The sequence below is a fragment of the Cyprinus carpio genome, chromosome B4 (genome assembly GCF_018340385.1).
Source record: "Cyprinus carpio isolate SPL01 chromosome B4, ASM1834038v1, whole genome shotgun sequence".
In the NCBI taxonomy this organism is placed as follows: Eukaryota; Metazoa; Chordata; class Actinopteri; order Cypriniformes; family Cyprinidae; genus Cyprinus; species Cyprinus carpio.
Window position 1 is genome coordinate 30,304,538 of NC_056600.1, and position 24,220 is coordinate 30,328,757.

The window sequence follows — 24,220 nt, forward strand, 5'->3', positions numbered from 1 at the left end:
AGGGACTTAAATATTTCAACATTTAAGGCCAAAAACTCCATTTGCTTACAGAGAGACTCAGACAGAACAACTGATGCACCAAATCTTGACTTAACACAGATAGCTACGCCACCACCTTTCTTCGGCCTGTCACTGCAAAAAACATTATACCCATGCACATTTATATCTTCATTAGTAATTGATTTCGTCAACCATGTTTCCGAAATTATCACTATGTCTGCATCTGTAGATTCAATCCAAATTCTAACCATGTCCATTTTGGGTAGTAAACTGCGAACATTAAGATGAACAAACAGAAGTCCAGGCATTGATTTAAATTCAGCAGGGGTCAAGACACATTGCAAACAGGGGCCAGGATTGGGCTGCACATTTCCAGATAAAAGTAGGAGTAGTGTAATAATCAATCTGCATTTCACAGTATATTTTGAAGCCGGCCTATCATATGCTGAAACCAGGCAATGCCTGTCATTTATTGAGAAAGACAAATTATATAAAGCAAAAAATTTTTCCATGTTTAGGCAAATCCCAATACAGATCCATCCAGAAGTCCAGGTTCCAACAAAAGTGTAATGGTTCCTGGTGCACGTCAATACTGGTTTTTGTGCCACTATAGTAGGTCTCCTGTATGCCCACCATATTATTAAAACAACTCACCCTCGGATCAGTGCCCGGTTTCAAGTTCCAAGTGACCAACAGAGATAAGAAAATTAAGAAAAATGCCATCGTCATTAATTTACTAATAGTAAAGTTGACTAATAACAGTACCAGTTTATCTTGTAGAGTATGGCCCAGCTTCCACAATAATGTTGCAGGCTTAGGCTTGTTAACCCAAGCTCCAGGAGAATGAAGCAGGCCAGGCCCGCTAGCCTAGCCTCCAGGATGATAGGTGAGACTCAGGCTGGTTTGCCCAAGCTCCAGGAGAATGAAGCAGGCCAGGCCCGCTAGCCTAGATCCAGGAATATGTAGCAGGCTCAGGCTGGTTTGCCCAAGCTCCAGGAGAATGAAGCAGGCCAGGCCCGCTAGCCTAGCTCCAGGAGTATGTAGCAGGCTCAGGCTGGTTAGCCCAAGCTCCAGGAGAATGAAGCAGGCCAGGCCCGCTAGTCTAGCTCCAATGAGGATGTAGCAAGCTCAGGCTGGTTAGCTCAAGCTCCAAGAAGATGTAGCAGGCTCAATGCTGGTTAGCCCAAGCTCCAAGAGGATGTAGCAGGCTCAGGCTGGTTAGCCCAAGCTCCAAGAGGATATACCAGGCTCAGGCTGGTTAGCCCAAGCTCCAGAAGAATATAGCAGGCTCAAGCCCGTTTGCCTAGCTCTGTTTAGCCTGGGCTAATAGGATCAGTTGGATCAGGCTCAAGTTAGCAAAGTTAGCTCAGAGCAGAGGTATAGTGTCATTTTTAAACTCATAGTAGTCCACAATCTTGGGAAAAAATGGTTAATCTTTGATATGTCTTCTCCTCATTCTAATTTCACTGCAAGTGTCAATGAATGTATTCCTTCAGACCCCTTTTCACTTCACTACGCTTCTGTAGATAATGCTATTCAGTTAATCAAGTTAGCTGGCCAAGGTGCGTGGCTATCTAAGGCCGACATCACTGACGCCTTCAAAATCATTCCAATTCATCCTAATGATTGGGCTCTTTTCGGTGTCAAATGGAATTCAAAATTCTACTTCACAATTAGACTTACATTTGGGTGCCGGAGTAGTCCAAAATTTTTAACTGTCTTTCTGAAGCATTGTGTTGGATTCTGCTGAATGTCTGTAAGCTCCCATTCGGTTTGCACTTGCTTGATGATTTTTTGCTTATTTATTTTCCTTCTTCCCAAAAGCAGGTACTTGACACTCTCAAACAGGTTTTCAATGATGTTGGTGTTCCCCTCTCTAAAGAAAAAACGCTGGGCCCATCAACTTCTCTTGAATTCCTGGGTATATTACTCGACAAAGTCAGAATGCAAGCTTCTCTCCCAAATGAAAAACTCCTCAGAATTAGATCGGTTTTGAAAACTTTATCTCTACGTACCGTGACTAAACGTGACATGCTTTCTTTGCTTGGTCATTTAAACCAGTGGTCCCCAACCCCCGGGCCGCGGACCGGTACCGGTCCGTGCGTCATTTGGTACCGGCCCGCACGAGAAAGAATAAATAACTTACATTAAAGGTGCAGTCGGTAACTTTTGGCGCTCGCATCTGGCGGAAGAACATTGTAGCCGGAGCTACTTCTCTCTGTTTACATCTATGGCGAGTCACGCAGGTACTGTGCTACTCTGCAGCGTTGCCGACCCCAACCAGACTAAAATAGTCCGAATATAAACACTTTTTATAGGTGTACCATAGTGATTCAGGATAAGACAAAAACACGGTTTGGAAAATGGATTCATGATGTACTCGCTCATTATATATATATTTTACATTTTCAACACAAAACAACACTGTGGCACAGCCCTGCGCTGATTGGACCAGAAGAGCCGGGAGCGGTGGATTTTTGCAAAACAAATAACAGAGGCTCTAGGTGGAGGTAGAAGTGTGCTGAGCCATAACGATCTTTTATTTTGAAAAAATCTCTGTTACATCTTGGTCACATGAACGCTAAAATTTAACCCAGTAGCAAGCAAAATGAGTAAGAAACAGTCGTGGAAAGTTTCTTTGCGAAGGGGAAAAGGCCCAGTGAGGAGACAGAACAAAGACGGAATCATCGCGACAGGTGATTCCCACGAACCAAGCCCGCTCTGTATAATATGCGGCGGCCGGCTCTCTAATGAGGCAATGAAGCCTTCAAAACTGCTTCGCCACTTGGAGACCAAGCACCCTGCATTAAGAGACAAACCCTCAGAGTATTTTGAAAGAAAAAAACGGGAACACGAAGGACAGAAGAAATTACTGAGGGCCACCGCATCAACAAATGCGAGTGCACTGAGAGCATCATACTTGGTGGCTAACCGTATTGCTAAGGCTAAGAAGCCATTCACTATTGGTGAAGATTTGATCCTGCCCGCCACTGAAGACATTTGCCGTGAACTTCTAGGAGAGGATGCGGTTAAAAAGATAGCACAGGTGCCTCTGTCGGCTAGCACGGTCACTCGGCACATTGAGGAAATAGCAGAAGACATTGAGACACAATTGTTGGAGAGGATTAATATATCACCGTGGTACGCACTCCAGGTTGACGAGTCTACAGATGTTGACAACAGGGCAATACTACTTGTTTATGTGCGATATCTTTATCAGGAGGATGTGCATGAGGATATGTTATGTGCACTATCGTTGCCAACCAACACCACAGCTATAGATCTCTTCAAGTTGCTGGATGGTTAAATATCAGGAAAACTGAAATGGTCCTTTTGTGTCGGCATATGCACAGACGGAGCTGCTGCCATGACCGGACGGCTGTCTGGTTTAACTGCTCGGATTAAGGAGGTTGCACCCGAGTGTGAATCTACGCATTGTGCCATTCACAGAGAAATGCTGGCTAGCCGAAAAATGCCACCGGAACTTAACAGCGTATTGAATGATGTTGTTAAAGTTATTAACCACATCAAAGCACACGCCCTTAACTCGCGCCTGTTTGCGCAGCTTTGTGAGGAGATGGACTCGGAGCATAGACGCCTTCTCTTATACACAGAAATAAGATGGTTATCCCGAGGGAAATCGCTGACCAGAGTGTCTGAATTACGAGAACCGCTGCAGAGATTTCTCTCAGAAAAGAAGTCACCACTGGCAGCACATTTCAGTGACGGAGAATGGGTCGCAAAACTGGCTTACTTATGCGACATATTCAACCTTCTCAATGAACTCAATCTGTCACTTCAGGGCAAAATGACAACTGTCTTCAAGTTGGCAGATAAAGTAGCTGCATTTAAAGCCAAACTTGATTTGTGGGCACGGCACGTGAACAGAGGCATATTGGACATGTTTCAAACATTAGCGGGGATTTTGGGTGAGACTAAGCCTGAGCCGTCATTCTCCCAGCTGGTGCACGATCACCTGTCTTTGCTTTTAAAAGAGTTCGAGTGCTACTTCCCAACCACAAAAGACCCACGAACCACAAAGGAATGGATCCACAACCCATTTGTCAACAAACCAGGTGAATCCAGCATGTCTGTGCAAGAAGAAGATCAACTGCTGGAGATCACAAATGACGGCGGCCTTAAAAGTATGTTCGAGACAACAACTCTGCCGGTGTTCTGGATTAAAGTCATGGCAGAATACCCTGAGATCGCCACAACAGCACTGAAAACCCTGTTGCCATTTCCGACATCCTATCTGTGTGAAGCGGGATTTTCTGCAGTGACAGCAACCAAAACAAAATTACGGAGTAGGCTGGACATAAGCAACACACTTCGGGTGTCTTTGTCTCCCATTACCCCTAGATGGGATAGTCTCGTTGCAGAGAAACAAGCTCAAGGCTCCCATTGATTTAGCGTTATGGTGAGCTAAAATTTTCACTGACTTTATATTCGTTTTTGTGGTGTATCTTATTTTTAAGGCATGTTTAAACGTGACCATCACCACCGAATACACAGTGGATTCATGTTTATTATTCTATTTACAATATACCACAGTTTTTATGCCAGTCGTATCATTTTATTTTGTTGTATTTATCCGTCACACCTTAAAGCATGGTCCGTGAAATTATTGTCTGACATTAAACCTGTCCTTGGTGCTAAAAAGGTTGAGGACCGCTGATTTAAACTTTCCTATGAGCATCATTCCTCAAGGCAGATCTTTTATCTCCCGTCTGTTAACTTTAGCTCATTCCGTGCCAAATTTGTTCGATTTGATTCACATTGACGAAGGGTGTTTGTCCAATTTTAAATTCTGGACTCTCCTGCTTAATAAGTGGAACGGCATCTCTTTTTTTTCTATAATGATGTCCCAGAATCGTCTAATGATTTGGAACTTTTTACAGACGCCGCCCCTTCTATAGATTTTGGGGGAATTTTTCAAGGGCAATGGTTTGCCGAAATCTGGCCAAACGAATTTCCGAAATTAGCTTCAGGTTCTGTCTCATCGGCTCTTCATGAAATTTATCCCATCGCGGTAGCAAACGTTCTTTGGGGTGCTAAGTGGTCCCGTAAGAGCATAATTATGTTCTGCGATAACGAAGCCACGGTTGCTATAATCAACAAAGAGAGATCTAATTGCTCTTTGATGAAGCCGATTCTGAGGAGACTGACCTGGCAGTCAGTTATTCATAATTTTATTTTCAAAGCTATTCATATTCCCAGACATTTTAATATGGTAGCTGATGCGCTGTCTCATTTTTGTTTTCAGGATTTCAGACGTCTGTGCCCAAGCAGAATCCGACTCTCTGCCCAAAACTATCAGAAATTCTGCTAAATTAGATTATTCCTATAACAATCTTCTTAATTCAGCTAGACATAATATCGCAAAGGGTGTCGCCTCTTCTACGTTCAAAGCTTACACGTCTGCTTGGTCCCTTTTCATGACGTTTTGTCTCACATTTCAGATAACTATTTTTCCTATTCTAACTGTCTGCTCGTTACTAACATACAACTACGATAAACGGAATTAAAAAATTTCCTCCATCTGGAAACTGCTTGCAGGCATTCAATTCTATTCAAGATATCATAACCCCGATTATCCAACCTTTTTGATATTCCCTCACTACGTTTGCTTCTTAAAGGTGTAGCTAAATCATCAGTAAAATCTCATGACAAATGCTTACCCATTACTTATTAAATTTTACAATAGCTACTTTTATCCCTGCATAACGGTCAGTTCTCTAATTACATTAACATTCTTTTAGAAGCTCTGTTTTTAATGGTTTTCTACGTTTTTATGCGCCATGGGGAATTTACATCTGAGTCAAAGCACTTTGAATCTTTGCTTGATTTATCACTATCCGATATACACTTTTCACCTAGCTTCTTTACTATTTTTCTTAAGCACTCTAAGAATGACTCTCAAGGTACAGGCATCACATTGTCTTTTTAAAAAAAAAAACGACGACCAATTCTGCCCCTATTTATCTTTGACTAGATACTCAAAAATTGGTCTCCGAACCTCTGTCCACTCTCCCCTATTTATTCTACCTAATGGTGCACCTGTAACTAAGGCCTGGTTCAGTTCTCACTTAGCCACTGCTGTAGAAATCTATAATCTGTCACCTCTCCAATACACTGGGCATTATTTTAGGATTGGGGCAGCCACTACTGCTGCCGAACATGTAGTTCCAACTTCAGCGATCAGGCTATTGGGCAGATTGTCATCTTCTGCTTTTGAATCTTACATAAGACCTGACTCACAAACAATCGCAAAGGCTCAGCAAATAATTTAAAGTTCGCAAGGTAATCAATTAGCAATTACTCGTGGTGCAATACCTAATACTCCTAATTTCTATTGCTGTTTCCTATCTATAGCTTATTTAAGCTTCTTTTCTCACGGCCAATTTCTGTGGCCTTCCCCTCTGTTGCCTATCGTGTGGCATTTCTCACTACATCCCATCTTCATGGCTTTCCTCACTATTGCTAGGCATTCCTCCTAACGCTTCATGGCTTCTCACTATGTCCATCAGAGCTTCTCATTCTGTGGCCTATTCCCACTGTGGCCTATTGTGGCCTAACTCTAAGTATGGCCTATTCGGCCTCTATCACTGTCTGGCCTATCGTGGCCTCTGTCAATATCTGGCCTTTCATGGCCTCTATCACTATCTGGCTTATCTGGCCTCTGTCCACTCCCTATTTCCCCATGGCATCTCGGAGCCATCTACTCTATTCATATTTAATGTATTGATTTTCATGCTAATCTTATCCATATTAACTATGACTAATGCTTTTCTTGTTTGTGTTGTTTTAGGATCCTCTAAGAAATACTTCAGCTGGTGGGGGTATATATATCTTTCTCTTTGGTAGGCTCCGCTCCTGCCTTCGTCTTCAGCAGTCTTGCTGGAATCTACAACTACAGATTCAAGCCACGGACTCGGACTACGCCAAAAATATACTGTTGATGTAGTTGATGTGGTCTCCGCTGACTTTCAGGGCTGTAGAGGTCATCTCTAGGTCCTGATCCACCATCTGGACTGAAAATGGACTGGAACTTGTGGCTACGGTGACCTCGGAATAAGCATGAAAAAGACTAGTACTCATACTCAAGAGAAGCTCAACAATGGCAGATGCCTATTGTGGCGTGGGAGTGGACCCAAACACAATTGTCAATCAAGCATCAATTGCAGAGCTGGCTACACTTAACCCTGAAATGTACAAGCTTCTTAGAGCTGGTTTCTTAAAAAGTTATCGCCTCCAAAATTTGCTGACAAATGTATGGCTTAGAGTATTTTGGAGCCAAATGCCAGTCTCATCAGTGCCATGAAACAGGCCAATGACTTATTAGTCATTGCAGGACAAACGAACAGGCAGCAACAGTAACTGGTCAGGCAGGAACAGGCAGGAACATCCAAACAACGATCTGATAAAAGACAAGGTGAGAACAGAGAGACTAAATAGACCATGCTGATCATCTGCAGCTGGCATGCTGATCAATCCTGATCGGCGTGCTGATCCGCCCAGTAATCAGTGGCTCCACCCACACACACACACATCAACACAAACACAGACAAGAGAGAGAGACGACGAATTTATGAACCGTAACAGTACCCCTCCCCCTAAGAGAACCTACCTGCAGAACCTACCTGCTGATTGTAATCATCAATAAGGGAGTAATCCAGAATGTCCCTAGCAGGAACCCAACTCCTCTCCTCCGGACCGTAACCTTCCCAGTCCATCAGGTACTGGAATCCGCATCCCCTCCATCTCGAGTCCAGAATACGATTAACCGAATACGTAGGTTCCCCGTCTACAAGTCGCGGCGGTGGGGGAACCAGGGCCGGCGGATTAAGGTGAGAACGAAAAACAGGTTTCAATTTGGAGACATGAAAGGCGGGGTGAATTCTCCTGTACGCCGGAGGAAGTTTGAGGCGGACTGTCACCGGGCTAATGATCTTGGTGACAGTAAACGGGCCGATGAATTTGGGAGCTAACTTATTAGACATGGAGCGTAGCAGAATATTCTTGGTAGAAAGCCACACTTTTTGACTCACGACGTATACGGGAGGCCTTGACTGGTGGCGATCGTCCTTAGCCTTAGTGCGCACCCCCACCTGGAGCAGAGTCTCATGGGCTCTGGTCCATGTGCGGTGACACCTCTGGACGAAGGCGTGAGCGGAGGGTGCCGCGACTTCGGAATCCAGACTCGGAAAAATTGGTGGCTGGTACCCTAGACTACACTCAAACGGAGAGAGGCCCGTGGATGACACTGCCAACGAGTTATGTGCGTACTCAACCATAGAAAGTAGTTGGCTCCTGGATGAAGGAATTCTTGGACACCAAACATCGCAACACTCTCTCCAAATCTTGGTTGGCTCGCTCTGTCTGACCATTGCTCTGGGGATGGTAACCCGAAGACAGGCTGACTGTAGCTCCTAACAATTTACAGAACTCTTTCCAAAATTAATGGCCGCCAGAATCGTTGCTTAACTAACCAGCTAGTCCGATTTACTCCTGGATGACAAGCAATGTTGGAGCAATGACCCCATCGAATGACTTCAAACCGTAACTCCTCCGGTACAAACAATTGACTCGGTGGGCAACCGGGCGGAGGCCCTTCTAAGGCCGACTTGACCTTCGATTCGACCTCCCATGTGAGTGTGGAGATAGCTATCTTCTCAGGCAAAATGCACTCGGGAGTAACCGGGCGTTCGGATGGATCAAAAATGCGATATAAAGAATCGGGTTTAATGTTCTTGGACCCGGGGCGGTACGAGAAAGAAAAGTCAAAATGTCCGAAAAAAAGTGCCCAGAATGTTAACTGTACCAGAAAATATCACAAGATACGGTATCATGCAATGTGACAATGTGATCATTTGTAAGTATTACATGTAAATTTTGAAAAAGCGGTTTCACAGAAAATGAAAGTTTCTACATTACATTTAGTAGTTTATCAGTGTCACTATGATAGTTTATCTTTGTCACTATGTTAGTGACCCGTACTCAGAATTTGTGCTCTGCATTTCACCCATACACTGAAGTGAGTAGGGAATAAACACACACGGTGAACACACGTATACGGCGCGCAGTGTCTTTTAGCATGGCCCGCTGGATCATATTAGACTTGCATGATCAATTTTAAACATTTGAAAAGTCACGTAAAGGTTGCTTTCAGTTTATATTTTAGTTTCTCCGAACAGGAGAGGTTGCTAGTTTCCAGCTGCTCCTGTATTAATATTAGTGCAGTAGGACGTCCACTAATGTAAACATTCACTAACATTGGCAAATAATAAATGAAAAACTGACCATGAAAACAGTATTTTCCAGTCAAGATGGTTAACAGATTATCTTTTTAACAAGTTAAAACATGTCAAATCAAACTCATTAAACATGTCAAAGTCATGCAGCATTTACATAAATAACCATCTAGAATTAGCCTATGGTATTGCTATTATGGTTTTAACAAGCACAGCCTTCTTATTTCATTTAAATTTTTGAACATTAAATCATATATACCTATTCTAGTAGACCCCCTACACAAAATGATGCACCTGTAAATGAGCATAAAAGAGCTATAAAATCACTATGATCACACAATTGAGATCTTTTGGCTAGAGTTTATTTTATTGTTCTATATTTGAATGGAAACATGTGAATAAAGTGTGCTGTTGAATTAATTTTATATTTATCATTTAAGTGAATGATTGTGTACATTTGTGAGATACATGTACAGTAAGACAGAAGGAGATTGTTTACTGGAAAACGTGACTTTGTTGAAGAGACCTCTCTCTCTCTCAGGACCGACTGTGACTAAAGCGAGTGAGTTGAGAAACCACTGGGTGTGTGTTTCCTGTTCTCTCTTGAAGAAACTGCAAACATGGTCGACCAGAAAGCCTGGTGTTGCTGCTTCAAGAGATTTCTTGGAAAAACTCTTTTACACCAGATTCTCTTCGTGTGACTGTCAACATAAAGACAGATAAACTAAACACTTAAATTGTGTCGTGTTCCTTTACTGGAACAAAATAGTTATCCAAAAATATAACCAAATACATATGTGAGACTAAGATAGATGGCAGGACAGATGAGACCACCTCCCTCTTCACGCTTAATAGAGAGACGATGGCGGAGAGAACCAAATGGTCAAAAGAATGGTTACATTTCACTCAAGTGGATGCAGACAATACTCATTGCAACAAGTGCAGCAAATTTTTTTCTTGTAAGGGCAGATATGCATGCAATCTTTCAAAACATCTTTCAAAAGTTCATTATGTGCAGACAGAGAAATGCAGTTTTCAACTGACTAGCTAGTACATCATCCACCTCCTCAGGTACGTATGCTAGGAGTCTTACCAAATAACAACGACATAAAAGCATCATCTCTCGCGGCATTGAAACACCATATATCTCTGACATTGATCCAACATTTTTTTAATCATCAAAGTCATGCTGAATCAATGTCATTCATGCTCTTTAAAACAAATGTAGAATCCCCCTTATCGTTATGCTTACCTTACATTGAAATTGTGTTGATTTCAATTGGTTTCTCTTGGTATAATGTTGAAAAGGCCAGTATGTTCAGTGAGTTGAAGGACGTGGCAAAGCTGGCCATCACATCAGATGGGTGGACCAGCCTCTGTAAGGACCACTATCTTACTGTTACAGTGCACTACACAAGGCAGGGCAGTGTAAAACAGAAGGTCACCCACACCAGGGCAGTGTACCAATCCCAAACTGTTAAATAGTGGCAGAGGAGATCTCTGACATTCTAGAAGAGTTTAAGATAGAGCTAAGCAAGATTTTAGCTGTAACTGTTGATAATGCTGGCAATATGGATATTGCTATCAAGAAGCTACAGATCCTAAAAATAAGATGTTGTGCACATGCGTTGAATCTAGCAGCACAGAAAATCTACAAAATTGCTTCCATTGATAAATGGGCAGCCCTAACCAGAGCAGTGGTCATGTGGTTCAAGAGGTCCTCTACATCCAAAACAGAGTTGACGGAAAAGCAGCAGCTCCTTGGTAAGAGTCATGAATCCTGTCCATAGACTTATGTCCGATTGCCACCAGAGGTCACCCTTTCCGATTACATTGACTCTCACACTACACAAACCATTACAAACTGCCGAGTATTGTCTGCGTTTATCTCTCCCCCAGTGGTAGCACTTTACGGAGCCAGTATACTGTCTGAGTTTAGTCAAGTTCCTAGTTCTAGTCCTGTTTCGTAACATCTAGTTTTGCCTGGTTGTCTGTTACTGATAACCTGCCTGTCTTGGATTTCTCTCTAGTCTTGTTGTTTGGATTCTGTTCGCACCTCGCCTGGATTATTATCTGTCTGTGGATTACTCGCTTGCTTCATTCTTTGGATAATGTTCGCTGTTGATCAACCTAAGCATGTTTATTAGATCACTCTTCTGTCTTGCCCTCTAAATACCTGTTTGCCAGTGTTTGACCCATGCCTATTATGACCATGTCTCTTAATAAAATGATGCACATGGATCCGCTTGCTTTACGTCTCTATCGTCCCATAACAGTACGTCAATTCAATGTATTATGCAAAGTTTTTAAATTCAGACATTTAAAAATGTTATTCAATAATCAAGTGTGTGTTTATTAAATGTATGTCGTTTGTTGTTGTTTCAGGCCTTCCACAACACTCCCTCATCCTTAATGTCAAGACCAGGTGGAACTCTCCCTATCTAATGATAGAGAGATCCATGGAGCAGTATCCAGCAATACAAGTAGTAGCCTTGGACCCACATCTTCAAAAAACAGTCACCAAGGACAACCAGGTCCATAAGATGTTCATAAGGCTGAGGAGATTGTCCAGCTCATGAGAGTCCTCTATTCATCCGCACTGTGTGTCATGTGAGAAAAATGCTTAATGTGGACAGATCATACCCATTCTCCAAAGAATGGAAGAGCATTTTCTATGAAGGATGAAGATACAATGTTTGTAACATCCATCAAAGAGAAGGAAGGTGTGGGAGAACCTCTCCCAGCGCTATCAGAATGATGACATCCAAGCCTTCCTGCATGAGGCCACAGCAATGGTCCCCAGATTTAAAGGGAGGTCAGTGAGTGATGCAGCTCGGGACAGGCTGAAGAGGAAAGCTGTTGAGGCCAATGTGAAAGGACCAACAACAGGGGTGTCAGATGAGCAGACAGACATAGAGCACCAGGAAAAGGAGGTATCTGAGAAAGAGAGACAATGGAGGAGACCATTTCTCCATTGCACATGAAAAGATTGAGTGCCTTGGGAGGAGCAATTCATAGAGAAGGACAGGGAGTTGAGGCTGAGGATCCAAAAGAACACCTTGACCCTCACCCTTAGTTGAACATGTTAAACTAGAGGTTAAAATGCTGCCTCCCATTCCCATGACTGAATATCCAGTGATGTGGTGGTGGGAGAAGAGAGCTAACAGAAGCCTTCTTCTTAGGAACAGATTTGGGGAGTAGAGTGGGCGCTACCACCTCGGGAGGTTCTGCAACAAAGGTCGCACCTCTGGGAAATCTACAATGGTGTGTGTGGCCCAAATGCAGAGAATGGCCATAGCCTTAACTGGAAGGACATAGTACATCGTCTATTTCCAAGACTGATGGTGCTGTGCCTGGGGAACTGAGGCAAGTAGTGGCCGGCAGGCTTGAAAGCACAGACCTGACAACCTGTACGCTTTTTCCCCTCAAAGTACGCTGGCACGATTTGTCACTCTAAACTACGCAAAAACCTGGTGATGCCTTTGTGCACGCAAAGTACTTAAATCAAGCAACAGCAATGAAAAAGGAGTTTGAAAAGTCAGAGCGCTGGGTTCATTCCCCATCTAACAAGTGGGATGATTGACCGATGCGTAAGACCTATTAAAAAGAGACTGCAAATTGACAGCAAAACAAAATCCTGCTCGGCCTCTGTACCTTTTCACTCCAGCCGTCTGATTTCTTAAAACACAAGGTACTTTAAACTTCTTAAGGTATAAACAGATTGGGGTGGATGTGGAAAGTTAAAATATTTAGTTGAATTAACTTAATCCTTTGAAGTCATTGTGATCGCATTGATCTTGACAAGAATAAAAGCACGCATTCATATTCCACCACATCTGCTGCGGCTTATTTGTGTTCATATAGCTGCACTGAACAGCATCCTAATATTAAGGTCTTTTAGTCCAAAAGTGCGTGTACTTGGATAAATACTGATATATGTGCACTAGGGCTGCACGTTTAGATCATTTTCTAAATGGCAACGATTCGCCCATGTCTAATTACAAACTTGAAAATGTTTTACCAAAACATTAAAAAATCTGCATTTGTGCTGCTGCTGACACAGAGCAGACCAAGGACGTAGGAACTGGTGGGGACTTGTCCCCTCCAATATTGGAGACAGTCGCATTTGTTCCCCCAAAAAATTATACAGTGGAGAAGAAAAATACTTGATTTTGAAATCTTTAACTCACATGCTTTTATTTTGAAAGCGCAACACAACGTCTTGTCACCAGCCCGCCCCCTCAGGCTGTTTGGGAAGCGGGAGTTGTGCAGCTGGCGAGTGGCGACATAGATGTTAAGATGAAAAAACAGCAGCAGTTCAGTTTAAGTAATTTCTTTATCATGGGGAAGAAAAGAAAGAAAGGAAATGTGAGTTGGTAATAATATTGTCCTGGAGGATAATTATATTTTCTGTCTAAAGTTAGACTTATTGATGTTAAGCTGATGTTGTGTTTTGACATCTAACTAGTACACTCTTGCTAGGTAAACGTTGTTACTATTAACGTTACTAGCCAATGTTGGCTGGCGAAAATATGTTGGACTTTCCAGTAACGTAATGGACAAAAAGCAATTTGACACTAAAAACAGTATTTAAGATTATTGTACAAGGCTTGAAATTGCGACCATTTTGGTCGCATATGCTCCATAAATTTAATCTGTGCGATTTAAAAAAATTAATCACAAACAATTGCCATGATTGTAAAAGGTCGGAAGACCAAAGTTTCACGTGGAGCATTTGGATATTTTTTTCTCCTGAATTACCACGGGGTGTGACAATTGTGCAAAAAACGTTGCCTTATCTTCTCTGAAAAGCGTTCCGCACATTCAGCTGACATAAATTATCATTTCAATAAACGAAAAAACCTATCCAGTGATGAAATGTTTTCTGTGTTGACACAAATCTTGTGCGATTTCCTAATAACATGCTAATGACACGTTTCACGAACTAATGACTCATTTGAACCAATTCACTTTAATGAATGGTTAAAACAACTGATCTGTCCAACACTGAACTCACGAGAATCGGTGAATAAAAAAATCTGTAATACTTTACAATAATCTTCCATTTATTAAACTCTAGTTAACTACATTAGTTAACATTTACTATTAATAAACTGCACTTCTACAGCATTGTTAGTGTTCATTTCAATATTTAGGCTACTAATAGCCTATATTATGGAAATCAAAAGTTGTATTTTTTAACATAGTTAGTAAACTGTGAAGTAACATGAACAAACAATGAACAGCTGTATTTTTATTAAGTAAGATCATTACAGCATATTAATAGCAATAGAGTGCCAAGGCCCAAGTGCCAAGCAAAAAATGCAGGGACAAGTGTGTGGCAAACAAATCAGGTTCATCAGGTTTGATTATTAAGGCTTTTAATTGGCAGGATGCTGCTGGTCGTTGTGCTCTACTGGCAGAGCTAATTAAACGTCAAATTTAACACAGCATACACACCATAAAAAAAAAAAAGAACACCTTAATTAAAATGACAACTACAGATGAGAAAACCAGTAATGATTGCAGTTGTGAGATGATATAGAGCCAGAAGACCAAATTTCAAATCCTGGCCACAGATGTGTAAACCTCCAGTGATTGCTGGTGTTGTTTTTAAATAAATTAAGTGTTGATATATAATTTGTAGTTGTGGTGCTTCCTAATTTTTGGTGGGTGCTCCAAAAACCAGTGCTACCAAGTAAAAAAGTTAATTTCGAGCCCTGTTGTAAAAGAACATGATTTTCTATTAACTTAATCCATGCAACTTGAAAACGATTAACGTTACACATTTCCCACATCTAGAAAGGAGTTAGTCTGTCTGTGTGTTTTTCTCTTGTTCTTGACATTCCCATCAGTATTTTTCTATACCTTATTCATCTCCACTGCTTTCATATTAGAGAACAGATGAAATTCAGCTGGAAACTAACACTGGTGAGGGTGATGCAGGGAGAGCCAGCACTGCAGAGATGCAGGTAGGGGTTATATGAAGGGTGAGGTGATTTAATTAATTGACACTCAAGTTCTGTCTAACAGAACTCTCTCCTTCCAAGAGCGGAGGTATAAGGACTTTCCCTGGCTACATTATGATGCAGTGCAGAAGGGGGTTTTGTGAATTTACCAGGACAAACTCACACCATTTGCTGTAAAATCAGAGCCTGCCTTTATCACTTCTGGATTCCAAAATTGAAAAAAAGCTATTGAAAAATTTAAAGCACATGAAAGTCATACACACCGTCATGCTGTCTCTGTGACTGCACAAGAAAATCATCCTGTAAATGCACAGTTGTCCAGTGCTTTGGCAAATCAACAAGCAGACAACAGGCACTGTCTGGGGAAAATTGTGAGTTCAATCAAATATTTGGCATGACAGGGACAGGCCTTGAGAGGGCAGAGGATGATGTCCTTTTAGCCAAATGGTTGCAGAGGTCCCAGAAAGACTACATCAGTCCACAGATCCAGAATGAAATTCTGTCTACAATGAGCAACAATGTTGTTAGTGGAATAGCTGATACAATCAGAGATCTACCAGTTCTTCAGTATGCAGTTATTATGAACACAAGACATTTCCGGGCAAGAACAAGAAAGTATTTGCCTGCGTTATGTTGACAATGGCCTGAAGCCCCATGAAGAGTTCATTGGTTTGTATTCTGTTTCTGATACAAGAGGAAAACGCCTTAGGAGTAATTAAAGATGTGCTGCTGAGATTAAATTTACCAAGGCATGGTTTACGAGGTCAGACTTCTGACGGGGCAGCTAATATGGCTGGGAAGCATGCTGGTGCACAGGCACTGATAAAACAAGAGCAGCCACTAGCAATTTATGTTCATCGTGGGGCCCACTGTACTAATTTAATCACACAGAAAGCTTGCTTAGCCTCTGTTCTGATCAGAGTCTCATTGGATTGAGTCAACCAGCTTGGAGTCCTTTTGTCTCATTCAGGGAAGTTTAAGGTGATTTATGCAGCAATAGCACATGCAGAGAATCCATCATGCACTGCAATAAAACCCCTGTGTCCCACGAGATGGACAATACAGGGCAAAGCCATCACAGCTGTTTTGTCACAGTATGGGTCAGTGCTGGCTACCTTGCAGGAGATGGCTTGTGGTGCCTCAAATACTGCATCTACTGCTAATGGCCTGCTAGGGCAGTTTAGGAAAGGCAAAACAGTTTTGGGTCTCATCCTTGCCTCATCAGTGATTTGTGAGCTCGAATGCCTGAACATCTCTTTTCAGAAGAGAACTGAACCCATTGCTGGCATGAGGGCTTCTGTCAAAGTTGTTAGGACCTCACACTTAAGGCCAAAAGAGATGAGTTTCAAAACTGTTTGAAGAGGCGACGGCTGTGGTTCAGTCTTTAGGTGTTAAGCCCATTACCATTCCACAGACCAGACCACCCCCAAAACGCTTCATTGAAGGAGCTGAGGCACATCAGCCTAAAAGTGCCATGGACCACTACAGAGGGGAATTCTTTAAAGTCTTGGATACTGTAGATGCACAGCTCAGTGAGCTATTTAACCAGGATGACTTGCTGACTTTGCAAAAGTTGGAAGAGACACTTCTGAGTGGAGAGATTGATGCTGCAGTCACTGAGAAATACCCAGAGTTTAACAGAGAGCTCACTTTCAGTGCAGCTTTCTATGTTTCGCCTGAACTACTCATTTAGCAACAGTGCAGAGGCTGCAGAGCTCATTCGTGGATTGCCTGTTGAGGTACGTAGACTATTTGGGCAAGTGGAAAACCTGGTCAGGTTGCTTTTGGTAGTCCCTGTTTCAGAGAGAAGGTTTAGTGTCCTCCGCAGGCTCAAAACTTGGCTCCGTTCCACAATGACTCAAAACAGATACCTTGTTGCTATTTGTCATGTCCATCAGGAAAAACTTGACTTACTGGACAAGAAGTCAATTTGCAAGCCATTTGTGGCTGCAAATGACAGGAGGATAAAACATTTTTGGCTCTTTTGCCTAAAACAGTGTTTTTCAACCTTTTGTGTTAATTACTGCCATTCAAAATGTGTTTTCCTTTATCTTTACAAATGTATCTTTTTAGTAGAATAAAGTATGTTGGTGAATGTTTTGCAGTGTAGTTAATTTATGACATATTTCTGTTCAAACCAATAACGGATCAGTCAGGTTTCTGATATGTGTCCCCCCCCCAATGTTAAACCCATTCCATGTTTGGTTAACAGCTTCACAAACAGTCTTTTCAACTACACAGTATTATTTCTGTATTACAGTCATTCCTATTATCACAAAAATACTGGGATCAAAGTAAATAGTTCAGATATAAACACTGATCTCTATGGTATCAATCAATCAAAATAAGACCATTTAAAAGTTAATTGGTGCTTTAAATAACGTTTGTGTCGATTGAGTGACTGTTAAAAAATGTATTTGTGATTAAATCAAGAGATTCGTTCAAAAATGCTGATTCATCCAATAATGGAACAAGTGAAGTAGCCTATTTATGAGTGAGACGTTAAATCATTCATCCACTTTTTCAGAATACTGATATCAACAATTGGTGTACTAAATATATTATAAATACATATTAATTAAATATGTATATAATAATTCATTCAAATTAATTGAATACTTTTAAATAGACTGCAGCAATAATATTTTGTCACACATTGTTTTGTTTTGTGTGAAAATCATGAATTCTCAATTTTTTTTAAAAAAAAATCATGATTCTCAATTTATCCAGAATCGTGCAGCTCTAATATGTGAATAAGTGCAGACCTTTGAGAAATATTTATCATGAATAATGTTATCCTAACACTAAATAATTTTTAAGCTAGTTTGCTTATTCACCAGGCATTTAAGTTGGCAAAATAATGTAAAGTTATGTGTTCAGTGACAGAAAAGTGTGCATGTGTGTGTGCCTTGCAGGTTAAAAAAAAACATGACATCAGATGAGGACACTGACAGGGAGAGAGAGAGCAGCAGACCTAAAAAGAAGCCTAAAAGAGTCCATGCTCCATAGCAGTTCCTCACAAAATATCAGGATCAATGGCCGTGCCTCCACCCATTAAAACTGCTAAACCATGCATTTTGCACATTGTGCAATTACGATTTCGTCATTGGCCATCAAGGAGCTTCAGGTAATATTGTACTGTAGCTATCTAGGAAGTCCTACATTTCTAGAAATGTACACTTTGTGTTGCATTATTTTTATCATTACTCAAAAAATAATTATTAGCACAATTTAGTAAGGCATGTTTGTGTGTGTCTTGCAGACTGTCGATGTCACGTAGAGGGGAAAAAACATTTAAAAACTGCAGCTGTTGCAGAATCAACCCCTAGAATTAACTCATTCTTTTGTGATAGTGAGAGGAGTATGGCTGTGCCAGAACTGAAGATGAGTGCATTACGGAAGTAATGAAGCGGTCTCCGTACAGCCTTGCTACAGATGGAAGGACAGACATGGAGGACATTAAAATGTACCCCATTGTTGTTAGAATTTTTGATACCAGTCTTGGGAGGGTAGTTGTAATGTTGCTCAAGATTTGTGAATCAAGAGAGTCTGGTAACACTTTAGAATACTGTTTCTTACTTACTACATAACTAATAAGGAATTATTGAAGAACTGACAGGTAATTTTTCATTAACACTTAATTCACTAATCACTACTATTAACTACTAAGGAAGATATGTTAATTAATCAGTATGTAATACAATTTTATGATTGTGTTAGTTACAGTTAGCTAATCAATAACTAATGTATTCTGTCATACCTCCTGAAGAACTACTATTAATTATCTACTAGTTAAGGTTCAAGAAAAATAACTATGAAGTAACTACTAATGAACAGTTATACACAATTACACTGAATTGTGACCCTTTCATATAAATGTTATTAGCAGTAGTAGTAGTAGTAGTAGTATGAAAATGCAATATTAATAAATGCTATAAATATTATAGAGGTTTTGCCTGTGTAGTGAATTGTTTTGTGAGTGTGTTTTGTAAGCTTTCAATAGGAACCCCACCACCACTCCAGTGCCTTGCGATAACTTACCTTAGTTTTTATATTTTATATACAGTACTGTATGTGTGCCTCATCAGCATATACCACATTACCATTAATTCAGTTCCTGTATGTAAGGCAAGGACTGAGGGAAAGTGAAAATACAGGTAACAAATTAGTAATTAATAAAGAATAATCAAATAATTCTGCAGGACTTATTTCGAACCTGAAACAGTAGGCCTATTCTAAAGTGAAGATATTGGGAACCCATTAGTAATTAATAAAGATTTATCAAATAATTCTGCAGGACCTATTTCGCATGTGAAGCAGTAGGCCTATTCTAAAGTGAAATTATAGTGAACCCTTTATTAATTAATAAGAGATAATTCTGCAGGAATTACTTAGAACCTGAAACGGTATTCTAAAGTAAACCTATTAGTAAATAATTACTACATCATTTTGACTCAAATCAAACTTACACTCTAAACCTATAAAAGTAATCATAAACTTTGTAAGATACATGACACAACTTGTTTACGATTTTTATTTCAGATGAGAACATTTCTTAATACAGCATATTTTATTCCATTTTAACATGTATACTGTCCACATTTAAACTAATTTAACAAACATTTAGAAGCAAACAAAATGCATATTTAATTTCCATTATAGGCTAATAAGTGGGCTGTAACAAAGTTGCTACTGTACTCAAGTAATTTTGAAAATGAATTGGCCTACTTATAATTTTACCTGAGTAATATTTTATTGGGGTATCTGTACTTTTACTCAAGTACTTGATTTGTGGGCCACAGCCTGATTATTATAGTGATTATTTGCGTATAACTGTTCATTAGTAGTTATTTCATAGTTATTTTTCTTGAACCTTAACTAGTAGATAATTAATAGTAGTTCTTCAGGAGGTATGACAGAATATATTAGTTATTAATTAGCTAACTGTTACTTAACACAATCATAAAATTATATTACATACTGATTAGTTAACAAATCTTCCTTAATAGTTAACAGTAGTGAGTTAAGTCTTAATGAAAAATCACCTGTTAGTTCTTCAATAATTCCTAATTAGTTAGCAGTGCAACAAGCACACAGAACCCCAAAAATACACTGGACAAAATTATTGCCACTCTTAACTTAATATTTGGGGGCACCAGCTTTGGAAGAAATAACTGAAATCAATCGCTTCCTGTAATCATGAAAGAGTTTCTTACACATCTCTTCTGGAATTTTGGACCACTCTTCTTTTGCAAACTGCTCCAGGTCATTCAGATTTGACGGATGCCTTCTCCCAACTGCTGTTTTGAGATCTCTCCACAGGTGTTCTGTGGGATTCAGATCTGGATTCATTGCTGACCATTTCAGAACTCTCCAGCGCTTTGTTTGTAACCATTTCTGAGTGATTTTTGAAGTGTGTTTCGGGTCATTGTCCTGCTGGAAGACCCATGACCTCTGGTGGAGACGCAGCTTTCTGACACTGGCCACTACGTTGCACTCCAAAATTCTTTGGGAATCATCAGATTTCATGATACCGTTCACAGTCAAGGCATCCAATGCCAGAAGCAGCAAAGCAACCCCAAAACACCTTTGAACCTCCACCATGTTTGACTGTAGGGACTGTTTTCTTTTCTTTGAAGGCCTCATTTCTTTTTTTTTTGTAAACAGTGCCATGATGTCCTTTACCAAAAAGCTCTATTTTTGTCTCATCTCTCCACAGTACGTTCTCCCAGAAGGATTGTGGTTTTGTCACACAAGTTTTGGCAAATTCCAATCTTGCTTTTTTATGCCTTTGCGTCAGCAGAGGTGTCCTCCTGGGTCTCCTACCATAGCATCCCTTTTCATTCAGATGTTCTATAATTTCATTAAATTTTCTATAAAAAACACGACCAACTACCAAACAATCCTTTGTTGTATTTTTTCATTAATTTTGCTCTCCCATCCACGTCCAGGGAGGTTGGCTACAGTGCCATGGGCACAAAGGTTGAGTCAACTTTTCTCCATTTTAACTGGTTGCAAATGTGATTACTATATTGCCCATACCTGTTACTTGCCACAGGTGTGTCTAAATACAAATTACAGGAGCATCACATGCTTGAAAAGCAATTACTTCTTACAATTTTGACAAGATGCCAATAATTTTGTCCAGACCATTTTTGAGATCTGTGTGAAATTTTATCAATTAAGAACAAACAAATTTTTTTTTTTTTTTTTTTTTTTGTTGTTGAAGTACAAACAAAAACAATAAGCATGTGAATACCAAAACATTTGCAATTGGAACAATTTTCTGAGAGAAGTGTTGCATTTTCTGACAAGGGTGCAGATATTTTTGGCCATGACTTTATTACTCTCTTTGTAGATGTTGGAAACCTAAAATTACAGAAGAAGTGGTCATCAAACTCATCTATAAAAATATAAATCCTAGCAGTGAGTTACGATGGAGAGTGTCCACAGTTGACGAATTAGTTCATTTAGGACAACAACTGGAGAAAGACAAACAATATGAGCAACGTAAACTTTAATGAAATGACTGTTAAACTAGACTGTCAGAATCAACAGATTGTAGTTGTGTTAACGACCTGAGCAGCCACAAGAAGGATGAAAATCATGGGAGCAAAAATGGCGTCCAAAAGGTTGTTTATTTGGAGCGAATGTGCAAAATGTTCAAATAAATAGGTTTAAGAGCTTAATACAAAGATGATAATAAAAACAGTCTAATACTAAGCCAGTACTATCTCCCTTCTATTACATTGAGGCTGGAGTTTTACATGTTACACAGCACTACAATCTTATTCGCCCGCTCTAGATCCGTCTTAGATGGCCATCTTAAAAACACATCTTTCCCACTCTTACTAATTGGAACATACCATGTTTTTATACAATAAACTCTTGACTTACAATAAAATTTATACATGAGATTTAGAAAAAAGAGTTTAAGTAGATAAATACAAATAATAACAATAAAAAGAGGACAGATAAATAGAAAAATATATGTACAAACATTTCCATAAATCACCTAAATTTACCACACCCATAAAATTAAAAACACAATTATGACAAACCTACATAAAGAAATAAAAAAAAATTAAAAATTGTAATAAACTATAAAAAACAAAAAAAAAATGGTGATGGAAACAACTTTAAGGTCTCTCCATCACAGCAGATAAAAAGGAACAAGAGAAAGTCAGTGTTTTGTTGGAAATGCAAATGATCACATTCTTCTGCGTCTTGTCGTCAATACCATTCCTCTAAGAATAAAGATGCTTTAAGAAATGGTAATGCATCTAGAGTTGCTAACACTTCTGGTCATCAGTCCCATCCTACAGAAAATACTTTAATCCAGCAGAACAATGCTGAGATCAAAGATCAGACTTTTGGTAAATATAAAAGAGATAAGAGTCCTTTTGTTGGCTACAGGTGATCCTAGCCCTCATTAGCTGATGGTTTCTCTATTAGCTCGCAGTGGAAAGGAGATGGAATTGTAGATACAGGATCTTCTTTCATGCTTCTTTCCAAACAAGCTCTAGACTAGTGTAAAGATGCCCAGAGAAGAATTGCAAGATAACTTTCACAAAAAAAGTACCTCAGAATATTTTGTTGTGTCAAAATCTGCACATATATCAAAAAAAGAAAAGAGCCTCTGTTTTCGAACAACAACAAAAAACATTTCATGCAAATTCCATGTATTTTTTAATCAGCATTTGAATGTGGATAAATTTAATTAAAAAGCTACACTTAACAAAAAGATGGAACAAATCTCTTTTTTGTCAAAGATTATGTCTGGATCACTAGCTGGGTTTCCATCACCCTGGTTTTATGCACATTTTGAAGTATCGCATCAAAATTGAGTGATGGAAAAGCTGAAATTAGAATAAAAATGCATTAATTCACAAAAACATTTTTACGCTCGCTTGAGGTGGTTTTTGATTTTTGCGAAAAAGGGTTAATGGGAATAAAGGGAGATGGAAATGCATTTTGCGAATAAATTCCTCCAAGCACATCAGAAAAGTCATGTGACTTTGCACTATGGGAGAGTTAATCCTGACCAACCAGGAGACCGATCTTGTTCCACAGCATCTGAAATGTTGTTATATGGTCATTCGGAAATGTCCGAGCAAAGTCTGTCATCAAAGTATTTCTGTTTAATTGCCTCCCAGAACTGTTAATCGACTGCGTTCCTAAACAGCAGCATCCACCTCCGAAAGCAATAACGGAATTCATTGTATTTCATCTGCTCGCTCTGAGGTGCAAGTAATTTATTATATATGAAAATTATTATATTCAGTAGCTTCTTCTACTTTTCTTAGTGATGTATAGTGCCAGTTTATCAGGAAGTGATGATTTTGTTCTCTTTGATTTTGCACACAAGTTAAATTCGCAACTTTGGGTGGAAATCCGGCTACTGATCAAAACATTAATAGAGTAGATTGAGTCCATCAACACCCTCAGAGCTTCACAGTGGTTTTCTCTTCATGGGTTCAACTTTTCATTCATTAACGTTAGGCTAGTGTTTCTGAACCACAACATTTTGTATGTCTTAATTAGGGAGACACAAAATGTGCAGTGCTGGGGGCGCTCAGGATCAGGGTTGAGAAACACTACGTTAGGCCGTTCTGATTTATATGCTGTTTAATGATTACATGTGCGAAAGTTGTGCTTCTATGGCTTGTCTCTGCTGCTTCTTCACTTGTCCAGACTAAAAGTATAATTCCTTATTTTTAGTATAAATGTATGCTAATCACACTTGTCAAGTTTTTTGTAACGGTGCTCTTTTAAAGGCCGTGTTGCATGGTTAATTTTTCAACGAATTTGTGCAATTTGCTTGTTGGTAATGAACATTTAAACTGTTATCCATTGTATTTTATGTTGTTGGGTATCACAAAATGGAATAAAATACGAAAAAGTAGGTACTATCTTACAGCGGTTTGCAACGATTCTCCTTTCCCCGACAATGCATTGCATTACGTCAAATTGGGGAGAGAATTTACCAAAGCCCGC

The 24,220-nt window shown here is 39.9% G+C and overlaps 1 pseudogene; it reads right to left on the minus strand.

The window, feature by feature from the left end:
• LOC109049916 overlaps window positions 1–24,220 on the minus strand; it is a 100,195-nt pseudogene that overhangs the window by 57,043 nt on the left and 18,932 nt on the right.